The following is a 24,823-nucleotide window of genomic DNA, read 5'->3' as shown; positions in this document are numbered from 1 at the left end:
CCAAAACCCTGGAGTGGAGCTATCAAGTGATATAGCAGTAGCCTTGAGCACAAAAGTTCAGGGATAGTTCAGTCCCTGAGTTCAAGCCCAGAACCAACACACACACACACACACACACACACACACACACACACACACACACACACACACACACACACACACACACAACCCATAGGTTGGGAATGTGGCTTAGTGGTAGAATGCTTGCATGAAGTTCTGGGTTCAATTCCTCATTGAAGGCCAGAAGTGTTGCTGTGGCTCAAGTGGTAGTGCTATCCTTGAGCAATAGAAGCTCAGGGACATTGCACAGGACTTGAGTTCAAGAGTTAGGACTTGCAAAAAATAATCCACAATTAGAAATATTTACAAAATAGATTTTTGAGCAAGAAATATAGAAAAATCTATCCCTGAGAGTTCCGGGAAAATGGCGGAGGAGAAGCTGGAATTTGAACAAGCTCTCGCATAGAAAGCAATTTTAGAGTTCCAGTGAACAGTCCTAAGCCAGAGAATCACACCAAGTGTGCCATCACAGGAAAGAGAGTTAGGCAAGAAAGGGGAAGCCAAGGCAAGGAGACACATCTGAGCGCTTGCCAGCAGCAGGGTCACAGCGGCGACCACAGGGCACCCATACCTGAGCCACAGAGAGTCCGGGATGGAGGAGCCAGACCCAGCGGGTGAGCGGATTCTACTCAACACCTGCAAGAACTGACAAGGAGTGGACATCTTCATCCTGCAGTATGCAGACCAGAGACGACACAGGAACCAAGACTTGGCATGAGTAGAAGCCTGACGTCCTCAATCCTTCTCAGGGAGCAGAGGAGGGAAGGTCAACCCTCCCCCCCAGCACCGGTGATCTCCATCTTGGATACCGATAAAGCTCGGAGGAGCTGCTAGCTCCAGCTCAGGCCTTGGAATAAAACGAGTCATTTAGCAGGTCACAAGAACTTAACAGCGAAGTGACCTGCCAGACTCAGCTCCATCCAGGGAAGTCACCAGCTCAGGCGCCAGCCATAGGAGAGGCTTTCCTCACTGGGTAACCAGAGCCAGAGGCTGCCTCTCCCTCTAGCAGCCTCCACAATCAATTGAAAAGTAGAAACCCTGAGAATGGCTCCAGGCTGGGCTCTGTGAGTTTTTCACAAAATAGCCCCAGGGAAAAGCTACTGTTTGTTGGAAGGCCTCAACTCTACCCAGAAACTAGCCTCATCACTGCATCCCCCTATTTTGTGATTCTCAAAGCAGATCACCGTACCATTAAACTAACCTGGGAGGAGGAATCTCAAAATCTTGGGTAAAGCAGAGCATTTTTCTGCCTGTTCGAACAAACTGACTTAAGAAACCAATCAAGCCACAGGACCTCATGCAGACCAGAGACTCCAACAAGAGGTAGGTTACAGACACAAGGGAGATACAGGATTCTTCCGACTCCTCCCGAAAAAATTAAAAAAAAAAAATCAAAGAACTTTTTTTTCTTCTTCCTCTATTTTTTTTTTTTTGGTATCTTATATATATAATTTTTTTTTCTTTTCTAAAACTTTTCAATTTTTAATTTTCGCCTTTTTTGAAAAAAAAATTGTTTTCCAGTGACTTTTTTTTCCTCTTATAGTTTCCACTTCATTCCCACCTAGTAATAAAATGCCTAGCTACAGCAATAAGACAAGATGCAGACATAAAGGGGATCCAAATAGGGAAATGAGAAATAAAACTCTCCCTCTTTGCAGAGGACATGATCTTTTATTTAAAAAATCCCATAGACTCCACTCCCAAATTACTCAAGCTGATTCAAAACTTTGGCAAAGTAGCAGGTTATAAAATTAACCCCCCAAAATCAATGGCTTTTCTGTATGCCAACAATGAGAAAAGTGTGGCTGAAATTAGCAAAGCAATTCCATTTTTAATAGCTCCACAAAAAATAAAATACGTAGGACTTAACTTAAGCAAAGAAGTGAAGGACCTCTATGATGAAAACTTTAAAATCTTGAAAAAGGAAATCAACACAGAACTTAAAAAATGACAAAACCTCCCATGCTCCTGGATTGGAAAGATTAACATCGTGAAAATGGCAATACTTCCAAAGGCTATCTACAAATTCAACGCAATTCCTATCAAAATTCCACCCTCATTCTTCAAGGAAATAGAAGAGGTAATCCAAAAATTCATATGTAACAATAAAAGACCCCGAATAGCAAAACGCTCCTCAACGGAAAGAACACTGCTGGAGGAATATCAATACCAAATTTCAAACTCTACTATAAAACCATAGTAATCAAAACAGCTTGGTATTGGCATAAGAACAGACCTCAGGACCAATGGAATAGAATTGAAAACCCAGAAATGCACCTACAGACCTATAGCCATTTAATCTTCGATAAGGGAGCTAAAACAGTAGAATGGAAGAAAGACAGCCTCTTCAGTAAATGGTGCTGGCAAAATTGGTTAACTACATGTCGAAAACTAAAGCTAGATCCTTATATATCACCCTGCACCAGAATCAACTCCAAATTGATCAAAGACCTTGAACTTAAAGCAGACACTCTGAAAACATTACAGGATGGAATTTGAGAAACCTTAGATCTCCTTGGCTCAGGCCGAAATTTTCTGAATAGAGACCTGGAAACACAACAAATCAAAGAAAGGTTGGACAAATGGGATTGCATGAAGTTATAGAGCTTCTGCATGGCAAATGACATAGCTAGCAAGATCAATAGAAAGCCCACGGATTGGGAGAAGATCTTTACTAACCATACAATGGACAAGGGTCTCATATCTAAAATATACTTGGAACTCAAACAATTAAACCCCCCAGCAACAAATCCTCAAAGAAACTACTGCTCAATAAATAAGTGGGTGAAAGACTTAAAAAGAAACTTCTCTGAAGAAGAAAGAAGTATGGCCAATAGGCACATGAAAAAATGTTCAACATCCCTAGCCATAAAAGAAATGCAAATCAAAACAACATTGAGATATCAACTCACTCCAGTTAGAACGGCAAAAATCGAGAACTCTAACAACAACAGATGCTGGAGGGGATGTGGACAGAAAGGAACCTTACTTCATTGTTGGTGGGAATGTAAACTTGTTCAACCACTTTGGAAAGCAGTATGGAGGTTCCTCAAAAGACTTCACATACAACTCCCCTATGACCCAGCAATCCCACTTTTGGGCATTTACCCAAATGTTTACAAACAAGACCACACTAAAGCTACCAGCACAACTATGTTTATTGCAGCATTATTTACCATAGCTAAGATATGGAACCAACCCAGATGCCCCTCAGTAGAGGAATGGATCAAGAAAATGTGGTATATATACACAATGGAATTCTATGCCTCCATGAAAAAGAATGACATTGCCCCATTTTTTAGGAATTGGAAAAAATTATATTAAGTGAAGTAATCCAGGCCCAAAGAAACATAGGTCCCATGGTTTCCCTTATTTGCAATATCTAGTATATATATGAGTCAAGCGGAAAAGGCCAGATAATGTGATGTCAGGAAAATGAACCCTTAGATATGTATTTTAATGGTTTTTTCTTTCATGCACCTGTTTCTAACGCATTTATAAGATTATCTCTTTGTTGCTTTGTATGTCCCTCCCCCACAGTATAACCCCTGCTTTCACTATATTCGATGTCAGTATAACTTGTGGAGGAGATGGGGAAAAACCAGTTGTTTCAGGATACAGGTGGACCTGTTGCAACAATGAGAAGTACAATTTGTCATGTCCAAAACGAGCTTTACAACGTCGGTGCGGGGGGAGAGGGGAAGGGGTGGGGAAATGAGAAGGTTTGGGATTGGGGGGGGTGAGGAGGGAGGCTGGGAAGGGATGTGAAGGGTAAACAAAGGAGGAGGTTGCAATGCTTGGTAAGAAATGTACGCATTATTCTGCTCATGTAATTGTAACCCCTCTGTACAGTATGTTCACAAATAAAATAAAATTAAATTAAAAAAAAAGAAAAAGAAAAATCTATCCCTTTGTGTGGGTTTGCTCCTGAGAGGACCTAGCACCACAAAGCTCTTCCATTTTCAAAAAATACATAGCCACATTTCTGTCAAACCAACTAGAGTTTAGCAGAATAAGTTCAAAATAATGATTCCATCATAAAATTGATTAAGTCAATCAATATAAGGATACAGGCCTGCCTGGTATCATTCCCCATTGCACCTTTCACAGGAAAAAAAATGTAGAGGTTTAGTTGTCACTGAGATGCTTGTTAAATTTGCTACAAATTTAACAAAAACACAAAAATATCAATTATGTAATGATACTATTAAATGGACTTTATATTACAATCCCATGACAGAGCAATGGCTGTGGCATGCTCACAATGTGTGCTGGGATCAGGGTTATGTTTGTGTGTATAGAAAGGTGTATCTTTAGACATGTAGAGAAATCACACCCAAAGGCCTTCTCTGTGGAAGTGCTGTAAATTATCATCCTGATTTTTTATCTTAACTCAGTATTGAAGGAAATGATTGAGATAGAAAAGATGGTTTATATTTTATTATATCTGCCAGGTACTGGATTTAGGGAAGTAGGGATAGGTGACTGATGAAGCAGATAAAATGTCTTATTCTAATGTTGGACCATGTGGAAGTAAACATAGAAACCAAACAAGAGCTTCTACCCTAAGGGAATCACAATTTCCTATAGTTAAGCTTGTTATTTTAGATGACAGTAAGTAGTGTGGAAAAAATGAAGACAGTGTGAGCAGAGAGACAGAAATTGGGGTTATAGAAGGGTCTAGGGACAAGGTAGTAGGAGGTAAGGGAAGATTTCTCTGGGACGATTGCTTAGGTGCTGTGGAGGAAAATTGGTATATAACACAGTACTGCTACCTGTTCCAAGGGCAGGTGATCACAGAGGTTTTGAAAAGTTAAAAATATTTGTTATAGGAGGGTGCCAGCGGCTCAGACCTGTATTCTAAGCTGCTCAGGAAGCTGCGATCTGAGGATCACAGTTCAAAGTGAGCCTAGGTAGGCAAATCCAAGAGACTCTTATCTCCAATTAACCCACAAGAAGTCAGAAGTGGAGCTGTGGTTCAAGTGGGAGATCACCAGCCTTGAGAGAAGAATCCAAGCAAGAGTGCAAGGCTCTGAGTTCAAGTCTCAAAGCTAGCAAAAAATGTAGTCATAAATTCAAAATGCCAAAATACATGGCTTATGAATATAAGCATCAAAGATACGTCCATTAACTTTGATAGATGAAACCCATTGTTACACGGTCCAGGAATATACTCCTGGTTCCATAGGTCCAGTCTGAGCATATATTTTCTTCTTTTTTATGTTTTTTATTGTAAAAATAGAATACAGCGGGACAGTTACATGATTAAGGTAATGAATACATTTCCTTTCCAACATTGTTTCCTCCTCCTTTGTTTTTCCTCTACCATACCTTCCCTCCCCACCTCCCCAGCTCCTTCCTTCCCCCTCCCAAGTTGAGTACACATTTTCTTTAGCTTTATAGAGGAGGAAAAAGCAGTGGCAGGAGAGAAATGCATATTTTTTTGTTTTTGTTGTTTTGTTTTTTGTTCTACTCTTAGGGCTTGAACTCAGGGCCTGGATGCTCTCCTTTAGCTTTTTTAGTCAAGCTAGCACTCTACCACTTGTGCCACAGCTCCACTTTGGGCTTTTCAGGGGTACCTAATTGGAGATAAATATCACTGACTTTCCTGCCTTGGCTGGCTTTGAATCAGGATCTTCAGGTCTCAGCCTGCTGAGTAGCTAGGATTACAGGTGTGAGACACCAGCATCCAACAACAAATGTATAATTTTAAAGTACCAGTCACACACGTGTTCATGTGGTGAGAGGTGGAAGGCAGTACTCTTAGAGAGCCAGGCAGTTCATCATCTCAGGTTTTCTCAGCTGGAACCTGGATACAGTAAGTCATTGGTCTGGTAGGTGGATATAAAGTGGAATCTGAGATGCCAAGCTTTTATACTGCTTTTGGTTAATCTCTGAGCCCAAATGATAGTGCCCCTCAGACAAAGGGCCTTCGGACCTGTTACATTATTATGCTCGAAATGGCACAAAATATTAAGATTGGGGAACTCCAGGTTTCTTTTTGGTAGACGAAGAAGTGAGACAAGTATTTGACTTGATAAGGTTTTGGATAATCGACAATGGTTATTAGAGAATCTCAGAAATTGGACTTTATTTTAAGCAAAATGCAAATCCTACAAACAGAATATGGGTTTTGCTTTCAAAATTGATTATTACATAAAAATAGATTGGAAAGTAATTGGACATATCTCCCAATTGAAGCTTTCAGAGTTTACAGTGTGTGCTAAATTATCTAGACCAGTGGAAAATTGCTTCATAATGCTGGGTCCATATATAGTCTAAAAGTCTGAAACAATAGGACAGAGTAAAAAAATAATCACTGCCCTTTCTAAGACCTAAAATTACAGCAGAGGAAATAAAAACAAAGCTATGGAACCCATAGCAAATGCTATAGAATTCAAAGTGAAATAGAAATCCAGGTAGGGAATTATAAATGCATCCTATCTCACAGAAGTGGCACAGAGAGGAGTACACTGCATTAAGGCACAAGCACCAAATTCTGGTTTGAACCCCCGGTCTGCCATTTAACCCGCCTCATAGATTTGAACAATTTACTTTGCATCCATTTCTTTCTGGAAAATTTGTAGTTATACCGACCCCAAAGCCTAATGTAACTATCACACAGGTTAATAATACATGGAAAAATAACTAGAATAGCACCTAGTATAAAAAGGATAAATAAGTAATAAGATTTCACAGTCTTTGTGATAACTTGATAGACTTGAAGTCATTAAAAATACATTAAGATGGACAGGTTCTGGTTCTCACACCTGTAATCCTAGCTATTCACTTTTTTTCAATTGATTCCGACTTATCCTGCTTGATTTTCTTCTTGTGTAAGTTTTGACAGATATTTTTGAAGAAATTGGTCTATTACATTTAGATTATCAAATTTGTGGCATAGGATTGTTCACAATATTCCTATATTCCTTTGTTATCTCTATTATCCTTTAACATCATTGAAATCATCAGAGATCTCTTTTATTTCTCATATTGTTAATATATCTTATCCTCGTCTTAAGTAGTATCTTACTGATTTTCTTGATCTTTTCAAAGAATTACTTTTGAATTTATCATTGCAGGTTTCGGTGTATGGATTTTCTACAAGTTTCATTTATTTTTTCTGGGTGGTGGTAGTGTTATTAGAGATTGAACTCAGGAATTTTTCTAGTTAACTAAAATAGAAACTTGGTTTAATAACTTGAGATCTACCTCCTACTGTATGCATTCAGTGCTAGAAGTTTCTTTCAAAGCACTACTTCTGATGCATTTCACAGTTTGAGATATATTTGTTCGTTTCTTTGTTTAGGTGACACTGGAGTTTGACTCAGGCCCTCACATTTGCTAGTCAGGTGTCATACTGCTGATCCATATCTCCAGTCTTTTTAGCATTGGTTATATACTTCTGAGATGTGTCTCACCCCCTTCCCATATGGATTTTCATCATAGCTGAGATGACTGGTGTATACCATCTTCATTCCATTAAATGAAGTTTTGAAGACTTTTGTTTTCCACCCCGGCTGGCCTGGAACATCAATCTGCCTACTCTCAGCCTTTCACATAGCTAAGACAACAGATATGTACCCTGGACACCTAGCTGTGTTTAATCTTTAAGTATCTTTCTATTATTAATTTATATTATGGATTTCAAGTTTAATTCTATTTGGTCCAAGAACAGGTATTATATTATTTCTATTGTTTTCATTTATCTTCTGACCTGGAATTTTCTCTGTCTCAATGAAAGCTCATGTGTGACCTTTTTTTTTTCATGTGTGAACTTGAATACAATCCCTTCTAATGTAGATGTCAATTATATTTATCTGACTGATGAAGAATAATTTCATGGGTTCAGAATTCCAGGTTAGTGATTTTTGTTTTTAGTAGAGTTTAAGTATTTCACTTCATATTCTTACTTGTTTGGCTTCTAAAAAAGAAATTCTTGTCTTTGTTCGTCCATAGAAAAATATATTATAACCCCTCTGTACAGTATTTACACAATAAATAAAGTAAAAAAAAGGAAAAACATATTAGATAATGTATATCATGATTGGACTCTCTTACATGTATAAATTGATTATATATTTTAAATTATAGCTGCACATATTATATACGTATATAATATAAAATTATAAATCTTCAGCCCCTTCTAATAATCAAAAACTTTCCTTTAGCAGTATTCTTTTTTATTTTTTATATTTTTATGCTCCCCTCCCCTCCATAGCAGTATTCTTTTAGTTTGTTTTTCTGTGTGCCAGAATTGAGACTTGAACTCGGGGCCTTGGATTCTCTCTCTATTTATTTGAGATTTGAGGCTAGTACGCTACCACTTGAGACATACCTCTGGCTATTTGCTGGTTAATTGGAGATAAGATTTTCTGGTATTTTTCTGCCCAGTCTGACTTCTTTGACCTGCCATCCTAGGATCTCAGCCTCTTGAGTAGCTATAATTACAGGTATGAACCACTAGCAGTGTTACAATGTAGAAAATAGAAGCAGGTCCAGGGCATGTATATGGTCAGTAGTCAGCTGACTAACTTTGAGAATTCCATTTTCAGAGTTTAGGAATGCTTCCCATTTTCTTATTCTTATATTGAGTTATCAGTTCTTTCTTTCATAAATGCACTTTAAGCAGATTTTGCAAGATTAAGCTTCATTTTTAAGATTCATATAGCTTATAAGTAGTGTAATGACTTTGTCATCAGGGAAAATAAGGTATTTCAGACTCATTGTCATAGGAACCTCGTAATCCTCTAGAAAGTTCTGCTCTCATGGGGTCAAGGAAGGGTTCCCTCTGATTGTCATAGACATCAGGAAAGTGTCCACGGACTTGTCATCACCTGTCATTGTACTACAGTTCTGCAAGATGCTTAGACCTTTTGGCTATTTTTAATTTATAACCATGAACTATTACAGCATACCACATATAACTGTTTGTGTGAGGATTTTTTCTTCTTTTGGGGGCCTTTATTGTTGTTTGTAGAATTCATTCTGGTAACTTGCTGTTTCCAGAGTTTCTCCTGAAAGTGTAGCTCATACCTGACATTAATTTGGGGAAAGTTCTGTCATTATTATTTCAAATACTTTTTCTATTTCTTTTCCTTTACTCCTTATGATATTCCCATCATCCATATGTAGCGTCTTTTGCAGTTATCCCATATTCCTTTGGTGTCTTTTTTTCATTCTTTGAAATGAAAAGGTATTTTACTATTTTAGGTTATACTATAAATCCTTTGTAAAATGATAATTTTTTATTAATATATTTTATAAAAAATAGTTCGTACTTTCATACAATATAATTGACTATATTTTCATTCTTCCATATTTTCAGTTTTGAATTGTCTTGTTTGTGAAATCCTCTCTCAGAAGTTTTTTCTAGGTGAGTTCTATATTCTCAGATCCTTTTATTTTTTTCCTGTCCAGAGACTAACCTTAAATCATTTTCAACTTACTTAGACGCTCATTAACCTGTGTGTCTAACAATTATGTTGCTTTCATCAATTTTAAGTGTATATATATAAATCAGAAAGAGAACCAAAATATTCTGGCAATCTATGTGATGAATTCCTCTTCATTAACAAATGATTAAACAATTAAACAGCTTTACTCAATGTTTCTACTAAAAATGTGCCATGAAAATTATTGCTACAGTACAATGACTATCAGTAAATAAAGTATTCAATATGTGATTATAAGAGACTTCTGTAAAATCAAACTAAATGAATTCCAACTCACATTCTCCTTAGTTAATCTCAAAATAGTCCTAGCCACTCTAGAAAGTATGACAGACCTGAAGTGGAACAGACTAGAAGGCGAAGAAATGAATACAAGAACCCACAGCTATCTGATAAAATGTATGGTGGGAAAACACAGCCTCTTCAACAAATGGTGCTGGGAAAACCAAATGTCCATATATATGACCTCTCTCACACCTTAAATTAATATCAATTCAGAGTGGATCAAAAACCTCAATATAAGAATTGAAACTTTACTACAGGAAAGAGTAAACATTAGAATGTATTGACATAGGCAGAAACTCCCTAAATATAACTCCAGGAACTTAGAAAATAGAAAAGAGACTTGGCAAATAGGATTGTATCAAGCTAAAAAGCTTCTGCACAGCAAAGGACATGGTTACTAACCTAAAAATACAACCTGTAGAAGACCTCTAGCCAAAAAAGAAATGCAAATCAAAACAGAATCAAGATTCCATCTCATTCTAGACATAATGGCCATCATCAAGAATACAAACAGCAACAAATGCTGGCAAGAATGGAGTAGGAGGGGAGAAGGAACCTTAATTGTTGGTGGGAATATAAATTAGTACAACTTTGAACAATAGTTTAACAAAAAGAATACTAAGGAGCTGAAACATGAGTGAGAGGGATGGGAAATAAGCAGAAGTGAGTAGACAAATAGAGGGATGAATGGTAGGCAAATATAGTCATAATAGTCAATGTGCAGATGTGGAAATGGAACTCAGACATACTAGAAAATAGGCAAGGAAATGGATAGGTGGAGGAGAGAACGATGGAAGCAGTAACTGATCAAAATGCACTGTACATGTAAAGGGACTCATTTAGTTGAAACTCCTTTGTACAACTATCTAAAAATAATTAAAAAGGGAAGAAAGCATGCCAAATGACACAGGAGATATTGGGTTAAAAAATATACTAGTTCTATCCATTTGAATTTATATGTCTCAAAATGTATCAAAATTTTTGACTGGGTGACCACAGCTTTTTCCACTTCCAGGATCTTGAAGGGCTCCCAAGAGGATAAGCTTAACCTTCATTAGATTCGTACAAACCTATCTCTGCAGATTTAAGTCACTTGACCCTCAAAATTATCTCTTAGCTTAGTGTTTTCAGAAGCCTGGGCAGCTCTGGAAAAATGTTTAGTGAGTTAATGAAAGTGGTCAAATTTTAATCAATACAATGAGCGGGAAGTCCATCAGAGGTGTGGTAAAAACAATGTACAGAAGGGGATTTTTAATACACTAAATCAAACAGTATTATAGTGTAAATGGTGTGTTAAGTCCTGTGGGTTCTAAAACAGAATTCCTGGCTTCCTCTTCCAAAATATCATCTGACCTTTCCCATGACTCAGTTTTCTCATCTGGAAAATAAAATAGTATATATAATTCTAGTGACTTTTCGTGTGCTACTATAGGTATTAGTTAACACAATCATTTTTGTGAGAAGTAAAATTATTAATACCTGTAAAGCTTAAAATTTCATGCCAAGTGTTTTATTGTGTGTGTGTGTGTGTGTGTGTGTGTGTGTGTGTGTGTGTGTGTGTGCGGTAAAATGGGGCTTGTTCACATGCTTGCTTGGTTTTTACTCAAGGATGGTGCTCTGTCACTTGAGCCATATCTTGGCTTCCAAGAGCTTCAATATAGAGTAAATATTTTAAAGGGTAACTATCTTTATTTTTCAAACAGAACATTCCTTCCTTGTCACAAATATTTTAAGGAAAACAAAAATAAACTATAATTCCTAAAATTAAAATGAAATTGATACTTGAAGTGAATTAAGTGATTCATAAACTAAAGATAAAAAACTTGATAAGAGCTGGTGTATGGATGAAGTGGTAGAATGCCACCCTGAGTTCAAACCTCAGTCAAACAAAAAAATGAGTTAATTTTACATTGAACACGGTGGCATATTTATAATCCTAGCTATTCTGGAGGTGGAGATAGGGAAGATTGCATTTTTTAATTGTGAAAGTACCGTATAGAGAGGTTACAATTACATGAGCAAGGTAATGAGTACATTTCTTATCAAGCATTGTTGCCTCCTTCTTTGTTCCCATCCCTTCCCCCACATGCGCCCTCCGTCCCACACTAAAGTTGTAAAGTTCGTTTTTCGACATAACGTCTTGTACATCTCATTGTTGTAATGGATCCACATGTATACCTATTTAAACAATTTGTTTATTCCCTTCCCCTCCACAAATTATACCAACATCAAATACAGTGAAAACAGTGGTTATACTGTGGGGGAGGGACATACAAAGCAAGAAAGAAATCATCTTATAAATATGTTAGAAAAAATCACAAGAAAGGGGCTGGGAAAGTGGCTCAGTGGTAGATCACTTGCTTGCATGCATGAGGTCCTGGGTTCTATTCCCCAGCACCACATAAGCGAAAAGAAAAAAGCCAGAAACGGTGCTGTGGCTCAAGTGATAGAGCACTAACCCTGAGCTGAAGAGCTGAGGGACAGTGCCCAGGCCCAGAATTCAGGCCCCACAACCGGACCCCCCCCCCAAAAAAAGAAAGAATCACAAGAAAGAAAAAAAAACATTTGAGTCCTTATCTTAGGGTTCATTTTGCCTAACATCAATTTATCTGACCGTTTTTGCTTGTCTCAGACATATACTGGTTATTGCAAATAAGGGAAACCATGGGACCTATGTTTCTTTGGGTCTGACTTACTTCACTTAATATAATTTGTACCAACCTTTCCATTTCTTAACAAATGGGGCAAGGCCATTCTTTCTGATGGAAGCAGAGAATTTCATTGTGTATATATAGCACATTTTCTTGATCCATTCATCTATGAAGGGGCAGCTGAGTTGGTTCCATATCTTAGCTATGGTAAATAATGCTGCAATAAACGTAGTCGTGATGGTAGCTTTAGTGTGGCCTTGTTTGTGATCATTTGGGTAAATGCCCAAAAGTGGTATTGCTGGGTCATAGGGGAGCTCTATATGGAGTCTTCTGAGGAACCTCCATACTACTTTCCAAAGTAGCTGATATGGAATAATAAAATACCCCGAATAGCAAACACGATCCTTAACAGAAAGAATAGTGCTGGAGGAATATCAATACCAAATTTCAAACTTTACTACCAAGCCATAGTAATGATACCAGCTTGGTACTGGCACAAGAACAGACTTCAGGACTAATGGGATAGAATTGAGAACCCAGAAATGACCTATAGCCATCTAATCTTCGATAAGGGAGCTAAAAAAATAGAATAGAGGAAAGACAGCCTCTTCAGTAAATGGTGCTGGCAAAATTCGTTAATCACTTATAGAAAACTAAAGCTAGATCCTTATATATCACCCTGTACCAGAATCAACTCCAAATGGATCAAAGACCTGGGTGTCAAAGCAGACACCCTGAAAACATTACAAGATAAAAAAGGAGAAAGCCTAGGCCTCCTTGGCACAGGCAGAAATTTTTGTAAAAGAGATCCAGAAACACAACAAATCAAAGAAAGGTTGGACAAATGGGAGTGCATGAAATTGCAGAGTTTCTGCAAGACAAAGGTCATAGCTGGCAAGATCAATAGGAAGTCCACTGATTGGGAGAACATCTTCACTAGCCATACAACGGACAAGTGTCTCATATCTACAATATACCTGGAATTCAATTAAATCCCCCAACAACAAATCCTCAAAGAAACAACTGCCCAATAAATAAGTGGGCTAAAGAATTAAAGAGAAATTTCTCGGAAGAGGAAAGAAGGATGGCCAATGAAGAAATAAATGCTCAACCTCCCTAGCCATAAAAGAAATGCAAATCAAAACAACATAGAGATTCCACCTCACCCCAGTTAGATTGGCTATAATTAAGAACTCTATTAACAACAGATGCTGAATGGGATGTGGACAGAAGGGAACCTTACTGCATTGTTGGTGGAAGTATAAACTTGTTCAACCACTTTGGAAAGTAGTATAGAATATTGCATTTTGAAGCCAGCTTGGGTAAAATGTGAGTTTCCAGATCAACTAACAAGCAGGGATAATGGTACACATTATAATTTGATCTATGAAGGATGAGTATGTAGAGGATTGTGATCCGAGGCTGACCCCTGGCAACAACAGAAATGGATACCTAAACCTAACATGCTCAACGTTATCTTTTGCAAAATGTGGAAGAGAAGCCCTTTAAGGCATGTGTGTGTGTGGGGTCTATCTGAATGTCAAGGGTTGAAGTGTTGAAGTAGCATGGAAAATAAAAACATGGACCTCTTCTTGTAGAACTGAGCAGCATAACGTAACTTCTTCTATGAACTCAGGAATGCAGCTCAGCTGAATCCCAGCTTCGAGATATTGTAATAACAGACTTCATCAATTTGTCCTTCTACTGGAAAAAAGATACTAAAAGAAATATTAGTGCTTAAGCCTCAAACACCTCTCTTTCTCATCCACTTCAGACTTTACATGATGGAGAATGATCAAGTTTTCCTAGGGGGAAAATGCTCACCAATATGGGGCAGGATTTATCAGGCAAGTGCTGACTAATATCTGAGAAAGCAAGATTGGAATAAAGGGGATATTTGGGGGTTTTCTCTTGGGTGGTATTTTTTGTTTGGTTTCGTTGGGTTTTTGCTAATCCTGGGGAATGAACTCAGGGCTAGGGTCCTGTACTTGAACATTTCTGCTCAAGGCTAGTACTTTACCACGTAAGCCACAGCCCTATTTCTGGCTTTCTTTGGTGGTTAATTGGAGATAAATTTCTCAGGAAGTTTTCTTCCTGGCCTTTCAACTGCAATCCTCAGATCTCATCCTCAGCTAAGATAACATGTGTGAGCCACCAGCAGCCAGCTGGAATACTTGGATTTTCTTGCTCTTTTTTATCCTGTGGGGCAAGCCAGACAAAATGTAACATTTTCTTTTGCCAAATAAGAAAGAGAAACTTTTAAATCCAACTGTATGTGATCTGTTAGAATGAAGAGTTTTAAATTTTATAAAAACTTCATATTTTCATTGTGCTAATGCACAGAATCTTCAAAATCCAGAAAATATTGGTTCTGATTATTATTATTATTTTATGGTCTCAAAAAGAAATTGAAGCATTCCTAAATGGTCATGTTATTCTTTCCCATACTCTCTTTTAAAAGGTCTTTGATGTGCCTCTAAATGTTACTGGTTTCTGCAAGACAAAAGAAATTCCCTATTACCACTTGAAATGTAATGCTCTCCGTTAGAGTTTATGAGAAATTTCTAACTTCCACATAAATTATCACTTCAGTTAACTCTATTAATGTAAATTGTGTCTCTCTTAGGAGCCACAGATTTGCTAAACATTAGTCAAAGAAATAATAGAAGCCATTCTTATAGGAAATGATCAGTTAAAACAATACTTTTGTTTATGAGTATGTGTGTTGTGATTTGGAGTTTTTTCATAGAAGTAGTGGGGATGGAGCACAGGATCTTGTGCACACTTCACAAGAACACTACCACTGAGCTGCATTCCTAGCCCCTCGTGTGCGGTTTTGAAATCATGATGTCACAAGCCTGTAATAGACATCAGTATAGCAATTCTGGGATTTGCCATGCATTTATGGAAACGCTGAGGAAAGATGAATTTTTAAATGTTCCTGGATGTGGTTTTCATATCCTAACATTAGGGAAACATTGATAAAGAACAAAAAATTAGTAGGTTTCTTGAGTGCTGAGAACAACCATTATCATTTGGGGTTTTTTTTTTTGTTCTTTTGTGCTAGTACTGGGGCTTGAGCTCAAGTCCCTTAGCCCTTTTCACACAAGGCTGGCTCCCTACCATGTGAGTCACAGCTACAATTCTAGTTTTTTTTTTTTTTTGTATATAATTGGAGATAAAAGTCCTGACTGGATTAGCTGCAAATTGTAATCCTCAGGTCACAGGCTCCTGAGTAGCAAGGATTACAAGCATGAGCCACTCATGTTGAGCTGTCATTTTGGTTTTTATCAGCCCATGAAACACATCTTTAATACTAATTTTCATGTTTTGACATTTTAAATTGTGGTGAATTATAAATAACCAAATTTCCAATATATAAGTGTTTAAGTTACATTGCTCATATTCATAGTGTTGTGCAACCATAACCAGTATTTAAATTTTTTATTGCTTCAAACAGAAACTGTAGAGCACATGGGCAGCAAAAATGGCGCTGGGAGAGAGTAGAGTGGGCAGAGCCCAATTGACCTTCCGATCAGTGCCTAACCAGTCCGTGAAGGCCGAGGTGCATGATAGGGTATGACCTTGACAGTGATTGGTTCTTCTTCCTCCCTTGCCATGCCACCCGCCCTTTTTGGCTTTAAAAAGGGCTGCTCTCTGTTAATAAATGAGTTTTCTACCTGCTGGATTTGGCTCCCCCCAGTGTCTGATTGTCTCCAGGGCTGAGGGAGGCTGGGGAACAGGTGAGCTCCGCACTTACCTTTCCTCAGACCCCGTCCGTCTTTCGTGGGACGGGCGAAGACCCAACAGAAACTGTATCGTCATTAATCGATAAATTGTCACTCATCTCTTCCTCCCTCTAACTATGGACAATCTCTAATCTGCTATCAGTTTCTGTTGTATATTCTAGATATTTCTTATAAGTACAATCCTACATGAGCTATGCTTTTGTGTCTGGTTTGAAATACTTAGTTTTATAATGTTTTTCAAGGTTGGTGCAGTCCATGTTACAGCATGTACAGAGTGTCATTTATTTCTTGTGGCACATTAATTTCCACACTATGAGATGCCATATTTTGTTTATTCATTCATCTATAAATGAACATTAGGAAGGTTTCTATCCAGTATTTATAAATAAGGCTATAATGAAAACTGGCATCCATGTAAGTTCTATTGTCCATTGTTTGTTTGTATCTTTACAAATAGAATTGTTGAGTCATATTGTAATTCTATGTTAGACTCTTTGAAGATTCACCAACCTGTTTTCTATGTGGTTGTAACATTCTACATTCTCATTAGCTTAGCTGTGCCAAAAGAGTTCAACTCCTCCTCTTTTCTCCTAGTCCTGGGGCTTGAACTCAGGGTCTGGGCACTCTTCCTGAGCTTCTTTTGCTCTACCACTTTAGCAACAGCATCAGTTCCAGCTCTTTCAGTTTATGTGGTACTGAGGAATTGAACCCAGGGCTTCATGCATGCTAGGCAAGCACTCTACAACTAAGCCACATTCCCAGCCCATTTTCTGTATTTTTTTAAAAGTCACAATCATTGTAGAAGGCATGAAGCAGTATCTTCCTGTGATTTTGATGGCATTTTCCTAGCAACATTGGGGTTGCTTAGTGGTGATTTATCTCTCTGCTTTGAAGAAATGTTTGTTCAAGTTCCACAACTATTTTAAAGTGAATTTCCTTTTGTGTTACTTGATTAAGGAGTTCTTCATATATTCTCTGAGGTTAAAAATCTATAATATATAGTTATTTTCTCACATTATTTAGGTTTTCTTTTAGCTTTCTTGGTAATGAAACTTGGTCTGTTTAAGAATAGTATCTAATTTTTTTCTTTGGATAAAAAGGGATACAAAAGTTCTTAAAATAATAATAACAGCCATAATTATAAATGCCATGGTTTTTTCTCTCAGAGGATCATTGTTCTTGGTGTATAATAGATTAATTAACCTCTTTTCTCGTGTGTGTAAATGAAAGCTGCTTTTAGTTAGGATCTCTAGAGTTTTTCAGAGGTTAAAAAATGATAAAATTTGAGAAAACTAAGTATTTATTTCACTTATAGAACAACTTTCTCTCCTCAACCTGAGTAATTATTTATACTATACTATTGGAGTTAGCTAATATTAATTAGAGGAAGGACTTTTGTATCAAAGGAAGGGATTGCATAAGTTGTGGGAATACAAGATGTATTGAGGAATACTTACAGGCTTCTGATATATTTTAGAAAAAAAAATAAATTTAAGAGTATCTTCATCAGGCTGGGAAGTTGGCTCAGGGGTAGAGTGCTTGCCTGGCATGCCTGAGGCCCTGTGTTCAATTCCTCAGCATCACATAAGCAAAAAGAAAAAAGCCGGAATTGGCTCTGTGGCTCAAGTGGTAGAATGCTAGCCTTGAGCTGAAGAGCTGAGGTACAGTGCCCAGGCCGAGTTCAGGCCCCACAACCAGACCCCCCCCCAAAAAAAACAAGGAGTATCTTCATCATAGGATCTACAGAAGTTAAATGAGTCGTGAACAAAATTGAAATTTGTCCAAACGCACAGAGTACAGAGATGAGACCAAAGTGGGTAGGTACTATCTGGATCTCCTCCCTGTGAAATATCCTCCACATATTAATGGGATAAATGGAACTTTTCCCAAGCACACTCAATTCATACACTCAGGATAGAAGCGATTCCATTCAACTATAGGCTTTGGAGGAATTTAACATTCAAAAATAATTTCAAGAGATTCTTGATTATAGTTGACAAAAAGGATTATATTGACCTTTCAGTCGCAAAGCTTTATCCCTATTAGAAAATCTTCAAAAAATGATTTTGTGACTTTGGAGAAAATAATTAACTATAAAGCTTCATGAATTATATTAGGAAAATAAGTTCATATAATGAAGTGTTGATGCGGAGTTATGAAAGACTTCATACTATTATTCAAAGTCTCTTGGAATCAAAATCTCTTCTCTGTAAGTTTTGAGAAAGTAGAAATGTATCTAGTATTAGAATCATGGATACCTAAAACATTGAGTCATCCCAAAATTCATTGTATCCCTGGAAAGTACATAGAGTTCTAGTATCTTAATGGCACTCTCATGTGGAACCCAACTATTTGTCTTGGCATTTAAAACTGGGCAAGTGTTTTCCAGGGAATGAACCTTTAAAATATTCTTTTCTAAATAAAACAAAGGAAAAAATCCTTCTTAAATAATTCTTTAAAAGGATTCATCAGCTGCAGAGATCTGACCTTATGGGTATCCGGGATGTGCAGGTACAGCAATGCCCTTGTGGAAGGGCTCTGGGAAAGTGGGGCCACACTGAGCTCCTGGCTAGAATATGCTGCCAACTACAGGCAGAGCCCTGTGCAGTCAGGTGACCTATTGAAGTCCTCATTTATTTATTTGTCATTGAAGGCAACTTTGAGATAGTGGTGCAGGCCCTGAAATCAGTAGGTATGGCTGCTCTGCAGATGCACTGCCCCTCATTCAGGGAAGACAGCTTGAGCCCTGGGTAGCTCCTGCAGGTGTTAAGCCTAGCCAGGACAGGTTAGCTGTGCAAGCTGGAAGTGGCCCACAATGTGCGGCTACATGCTGGCATGTGCAGCAGTTGTTAGACCAGGTGGGATTCCCTCATCTGACTTCACTTATCCTCCCCATCAAGGCCTTTGACACACCCTTCACATCTGTCCCAACTTCTAAGCATGAAGACTGCCTCCTTGGCTCCATCTCCTGAGAGCTCAGTCACATGACTTACCTGATAGAGCTGAGTGTGGCCCTCTCCATGCTGACAGGGAAGATCCAGATTCTCAGAGTCTCAGAGACTGAAAGGAAGAGGGATGGGTCAAGCACTCTGGTCCTTGGCTTCACAGGCTGTAGGGGCACTGAGTGATAGGTAGAAGAACAGCTTATTCACAAAGCCCCAAGCTCAATGCTCTCTGGAGATGCACATAAGAGAGCACAAAAGAGAAATAAAGAAGTTAGAGGACCAGGATTGATCCAGAATAGTGAGGGACCTCAGGGGAATGCTTCTAGTTAGAAAGAGACAATGTGTAAGGTAGACATCAAAACCAGGCTTGCAATCCCAACACTCAGAAGCATGAGGAAGAAGGAAAGTGAGTTCAAGTCCAGCCTGGATAACATAGGGAGACTGCCTCAAAAAACAAGGTCTGGGGGTTGAAGGTGTAGCTCAAATATTAGAGTACCAGCCAGTGAGCAAAAGCATCAGATACTGAGTTTGAATGGTGTCTTTGTCTTCAAAATAAGTAAAGAAAGAGAGAAAGAGACAGACAAAGAGAGAGAGAGAGACAGAGAGACAGAGGAAGAAAGAAAGAAAGAAAGAAAGAAAGAAAGAAAGAAAGAAAGAAAGAAAGAAAGAAAGAAAGAAAGAAAGAAAGAAAGAAAGAAAGAAAGAAAGAAAGAATAAAGAAAGAAATAAAGAAAGAAAGATAAGGGCTAAAATGTGCCTTGATGCTACGTGTTTGACTAGCACATGAAAAACCCTGGCTGTAATTCCTAGCATAGATAGGAGGAAGAGTGGGGGAAAGCAAGAAGAGCAGGACAGAGAGGGAAAGCGGGAGGGGGAAGGAGAGGGAGAGGTCTTTGTGAAAAGAACATGCTAACTAATGGGTCTAGAATGTTGCTTTATAAGGCATAGCTAACTATAGTGACTCCTGTAGTTGTCTATTGTGGTGCAAAAAAAGTTCCCAACACTGTGTGACTGGCATTATCTCAGGTCAGGTATAGAAATCTGGCTCAGCTGGGTGACATGAGGTTGTTGTTAGCTGACGGTGGGACTGCAGTATCACCCTGGCCTTCCTGAGCAGATATTAACCCAAGATCATTCATGGGAATTGGGGGAATGCCTGGCCTCCTCCACAAGCAGGATTCTCATAAGGCCTTAGCTAATAGTTTCACCCATTTGCAGCTATGATATCAAGAGGGGCATGCACAAACAGACAGTGAGGGACTCAGTCAGAGACAGGGTCCAGCTGCCCCTTTGCTGATGCTTGCTGCCAACACTATCTAAATCAGAATTATTGGATTGTGGATATGGTGCCTCAGTTGGGGATGTCTGGCTTTCCCTTCCTGGCTCTACAGTAATGGATTCTTCTATTGTTAGAATAATGGCTCTTTTTTCTTACTAATGCCTCATTTCCCCTGTAGCAAGCTCTCAGAGTGGATGTTTTCTCCAAGATCATGTACATAACTCCTTTCATATGAAAATGGTTGTTGATAAAATCTGCCATTTAGGTGAGATGAAGACAAAGGTTTCATTGGTTCAGGTTAATTCTGAACCACACAGCAAGCCCAGCAGCTGTAGACTGTGTGAAAGCAAGGGAGCCAGGCTGCATCCCAGTGAACCATATTTATGGACACAGACATTTGCATTTCATGTAGCACCATGTGTCAAAACTATTTTCACAGACTCCATGCAGTCAGGTAAGAACAAGACTTGCCCTGCAAGTCTTTGTTCTCTGTGACAGACAAGCAGATGGATTGCTCACATCCATTGTTGCTCACATGGAACTCCTCTGATTTGTGCTGATTACTCCATGTTCTACAGCCCCTTCAGGACATGATTGAGAATGCTGGACCTGGCCAATTGTGCTCTGAACCATGTGGACATGAACTTCTTGGCAGATTGTATCCATGCTGCCCAGCTGGATGTGTTGCACCTCAGTAGACACAATCTGCTTCATTTATATCCCTCTACTTTCCTCAAGCTGCGGCAACAGGTTGTCCAGATAGTGCGGGTGTGGATCCCAGTGGAGTGTGCTATTACCCATAGCTATGTGGTCATGATGATCCTGGGCCTGTGTTCCTGCCACTATCTCTAGGAGCTCAAGTTCCTTGCTAATCTGCTGTCAGCCTGCACCCTCAACTGCCTCTTCTCTGCACTGTGTAAACTCCCTGAACTTCATTACATGGAGTTCCTGGTGCCTAAGGAATGTTACCTGGAGAGTACCAGGATGGCTGGCATGTCCACATAAGATCAGTAGAAATATGCTTGATTGCAGAAGAGCTGCATGCCGTGCTACTATGGGCCAAGCAGGAAGACATCCCCACCTCCCACCACTCTTCAGGAGTTTTCACCCAATAGTTAATGAGACCAGCAATGAGCTTTGTGCTTTCTTTCTTAAAGCTTTCAAAACTGCTTTAGAAAACTTTCCCAGAACACTAAAACAAGTAGAGTAGGCCCTTGAATTGTGCTAAGGAAATGTCTTGCATTTCAACCAGCCCTGTTGCCCAGAGATCAATCCCTATATCAGATCCTAAGCCTGAGATGTAAGCAACTGTAGTTTCAATGAAAAACCTTTGTTAGAGAAAGCTGTAGATAAACATGACAGACAATGTAGGAAGAAAACATGCCTTCTAAATGTGACATCGGAGGCCCTGGGGTTCAAGTCTTTTTCCTTTTTTGTGCCAGTCCTGGGGCTTGAACTCAGGGCCTTTGCACTGCCCCTGAACTTATTTTACTCAAGGCTAGCACTGTACCACTTGAGCCACAGCACCACTTCTGGTGTTTTCTGCTTATGTGTTGCTGAGGAATCGAACCCATGAATTCATGCATGCTAGGGAAGCATTCTATCACTGAGACATATTCCCAGCCTCCTGGGATTCAATTATAGGACTAGGTGAAGCTGTTTCAGCAGAGGTCCAGGCATTGTGGTAGAGTGTTCAATTGGACCTAGGGCAGCATGTATTGGAAGCAGTAACAGGGAAAAATCAGATCACTTGTCACAGAATACAAATAAAAGGTAATGGGTACATTTCTTATCAAGCATTGTTGCCTCCCACTTTGTTTCCTCTTACCATCCCTAATAAGAAATGTACTCATTACCTTGCTCATGTACTCATGTAATTGTAACTTCTCTGTAAGGTATTTTCACAAATGTGTGTATGTGTGTGTGTGTGTGTGTGTGTGTGTGTGTGTGTGTGTGTATGAATACAAATAAAAGAGATCTCATAGAAAAACAAACAAGAGAAAAAGACTGAAAATGAAAAGTAAAATGGAAAGGGAACCCGACTTTTGGGCCTAGCAGAAACTCAGCAGATCTGGTAGGAATTGTTCTGCATGGTGTGGCAATATTTCCTGGAGAATGTTTGCAGGGAATAGAAGCAGGGCTGGTTTTTGGTTGTTACCAGTGGCTTTGTGCTTGTTTTGCTCTGCATCCAGCTCAGTGAAAGCCTGAATTGAGGGTGAGTGAAAGATTCACTCCTGCCTAATTCCTCCAGCTCAAGTAAGACACCAGGTATAAGAAAACAGGAGTGGCCCCATGCCTGTCAGCAGGCAGGTTCCAATCAGTGCCTGGCCAAGGATATAACACTTGGTCCCCAGGGGACAATAGCCCTTCATCCAGAGTAGAACATTCAACTTGTGGGCCTGGTCAAGGACGTCTCCTTGTGGCCTAAGAGAGCATAAGCCACTTTTCATTTTCTGCTTCCTTGTGAAAACAAGCCCTATATAAGTCCAGCCAAAATATAGTCCCTCGAACAACCTCCAAACCTGAAAGGTCTGTGCACCTTGCTGGCAATAAACAGTCCTCACCTGTTGATCATCGAGTCTGGCCTATTTCTTTTCTGTTTTCCTCCATTTTCCGAACAGTGAGAATGCTGAAATAGGTATGTGGGTTCAGGAGACAATCATTCCCAGGTTGCCAATGGATGTTCATGGCTACTTCTAGATTTTAGGTCTGCTCCTACTCTATTCTTACTTTGAGGTTACCTGAGATATCCTTAAAACAAATTCCCCTCATTAGTGTCTAAGACAACTTAATCACTGTTATTTCAATTCTTACAGGGTCTGAGAATGAGTCCATCAAAGCGGGCTTAGAGATTAAAGAAGTTTGTTAGGTGCTACAGAAGTTGTCCTGCCAGGGACACAGTGTAGACTTGGGAGCTAACACTATGACCCTAAACATGGACACAGCCTACGCTAATGAAGGCAAAAAACACAAGCTGGTACAAGCTGCAAAGTTCTATTAATATGATAACATCAACTTTTTTTTTTCAAACAAGGGACTTTTACAATAGCAGTTTCCTGTTATTTCATTCCTCAGTTTCAAGCAAGAGATTATTGCATTCCTCAGTTCCCCATAAGAGGTTAATATCCTGACTCAGTGTCCTTGCTTGGTCTTGGGGTCTTTTATCCTAAGGGATTCTTACATTCCCCCTTCGTTTTGTAACTGAGTCAAATTCTTGACTCTTCTTCCTGACTCAGGAGGCTGTACTGGGCCTGAAGGGCCATCAGCTTGACAGTCCCAATTATTTTTTCTATAAGTGATATCAAAGAGTTAACCACACAGGAACCAGTAATAACAAGTAGAAGAAATAGTATAATTGCTGGTGGCTAGGGATACTAGCCACCAGGACAAAAGGCTTTGAGCCCATACTAGATGTAGTTTAGCGGATGGGTGCTGGTGGAGTCCTTCACACAGTTTATCTAGAACCTTTATGTTTTCTTCTCCAGCCGTGATTCATTTACACAGTATCAGCACTCTTCCCTTAGAAAAACATAGGTTGCCTCTTTGGAAGCTGTGAGAAGGTCTAGTGCCCTATAATTCTGCAAGGCCACCCCCGCTAGAGAGTTCAGTTGTCTTTGTATGCATGCCAGAGACACTGAAGAGGCATGAGTATCCTCATCGACCCTCTCCTCAAATTCCTGAGCTAGTTTTAAACTATGTCTTACAGCACCTCCAGAAAAAGCTGCTCCTCCAACAGAGGTAACCAGACTCACCCCTAACAGTATAGGAATAAAATCTGTCCTGTTGGTTAAGAGGTGGGATAACAATCTCTGAAAATTTTCACTTTTGGTATAAAGATTTAATTGGGGAACTGCTGTTATCAAAATCCAAGAGTCCAAGGTTGGATTAATGTATGACTATAGGCTTCCATTACACCAGAACATAGTAGGAGAAGGGGTGTGACATCAAGATGCCTGAAGCATTTTGTCATATTCCACAAGTTGAGTTGGTTGGTAAAATTAAATTGCTACAATCAGGGACATTACAATAGCAGAAGTAAGAAAACTGTCCCCTTGTCTCTTTGATTCTAAACTGCCAGTGGTAGTTAACAGCATTTAGAGCACAGAAGCATAAATCAAAAATTATGATGAGATAAGTCTTAGCTTGAGAGGCTTTTCAGTGTCCTTATACACCATCCATTTGTCTCTTCTGGTAGCCGGGCCACTTTAAGTGGTGAAGCGTGGATCCAGGACCAGATCCCATTCACCTTGACAGTGGTTGGAGCTGTTAGGATAGCAGTATAAGGTCCTTTCCACTGAGGAGAGATAGTTTGTTTTTGATGTCATATGACCCACACAGTGTCTCATGGTCAGTAATTATGGCCAACTACAGGGGCTGCCTGCAGGAGTGCCTGAAATTGGGA

The 24,823-nt window shown here is 39.1% G+C and overlaps 1 pseudogene; it reads left to right on the top strand.

Moving 5' to 3' along the window:
• LOC122096803 overlaps positions 1–21,631 on the top strand; it is a 156,417-nt pseudogene extending 134,786 nt beyond the window's left edge.
• The last annotated feature ends 3,192 nt before the right edge of the window (positions 21,632–24,823 follow it).

This window comes from Dipodomys spectabilis, unplaced genomic scaffold, assembly GCF_019054845.1.
Source record: "Dipodomys spectabilis isolate Male_0828 unplaced genomic scaffold, ASM1905484v1 ptg000391l, whole genome shotgun sequence".
In the NCBI taxonomy this organism is placed as follows: domain Eukaryota; kingdom Metazoa; phylum Chordata; class Mammalia; order Rodentia; family Heteromyidae; genus Dipodomys; species Dipodomys spectabilis.
This window is presented reverse-complemented; position numbering and strand designations above follow the sequence as displayed.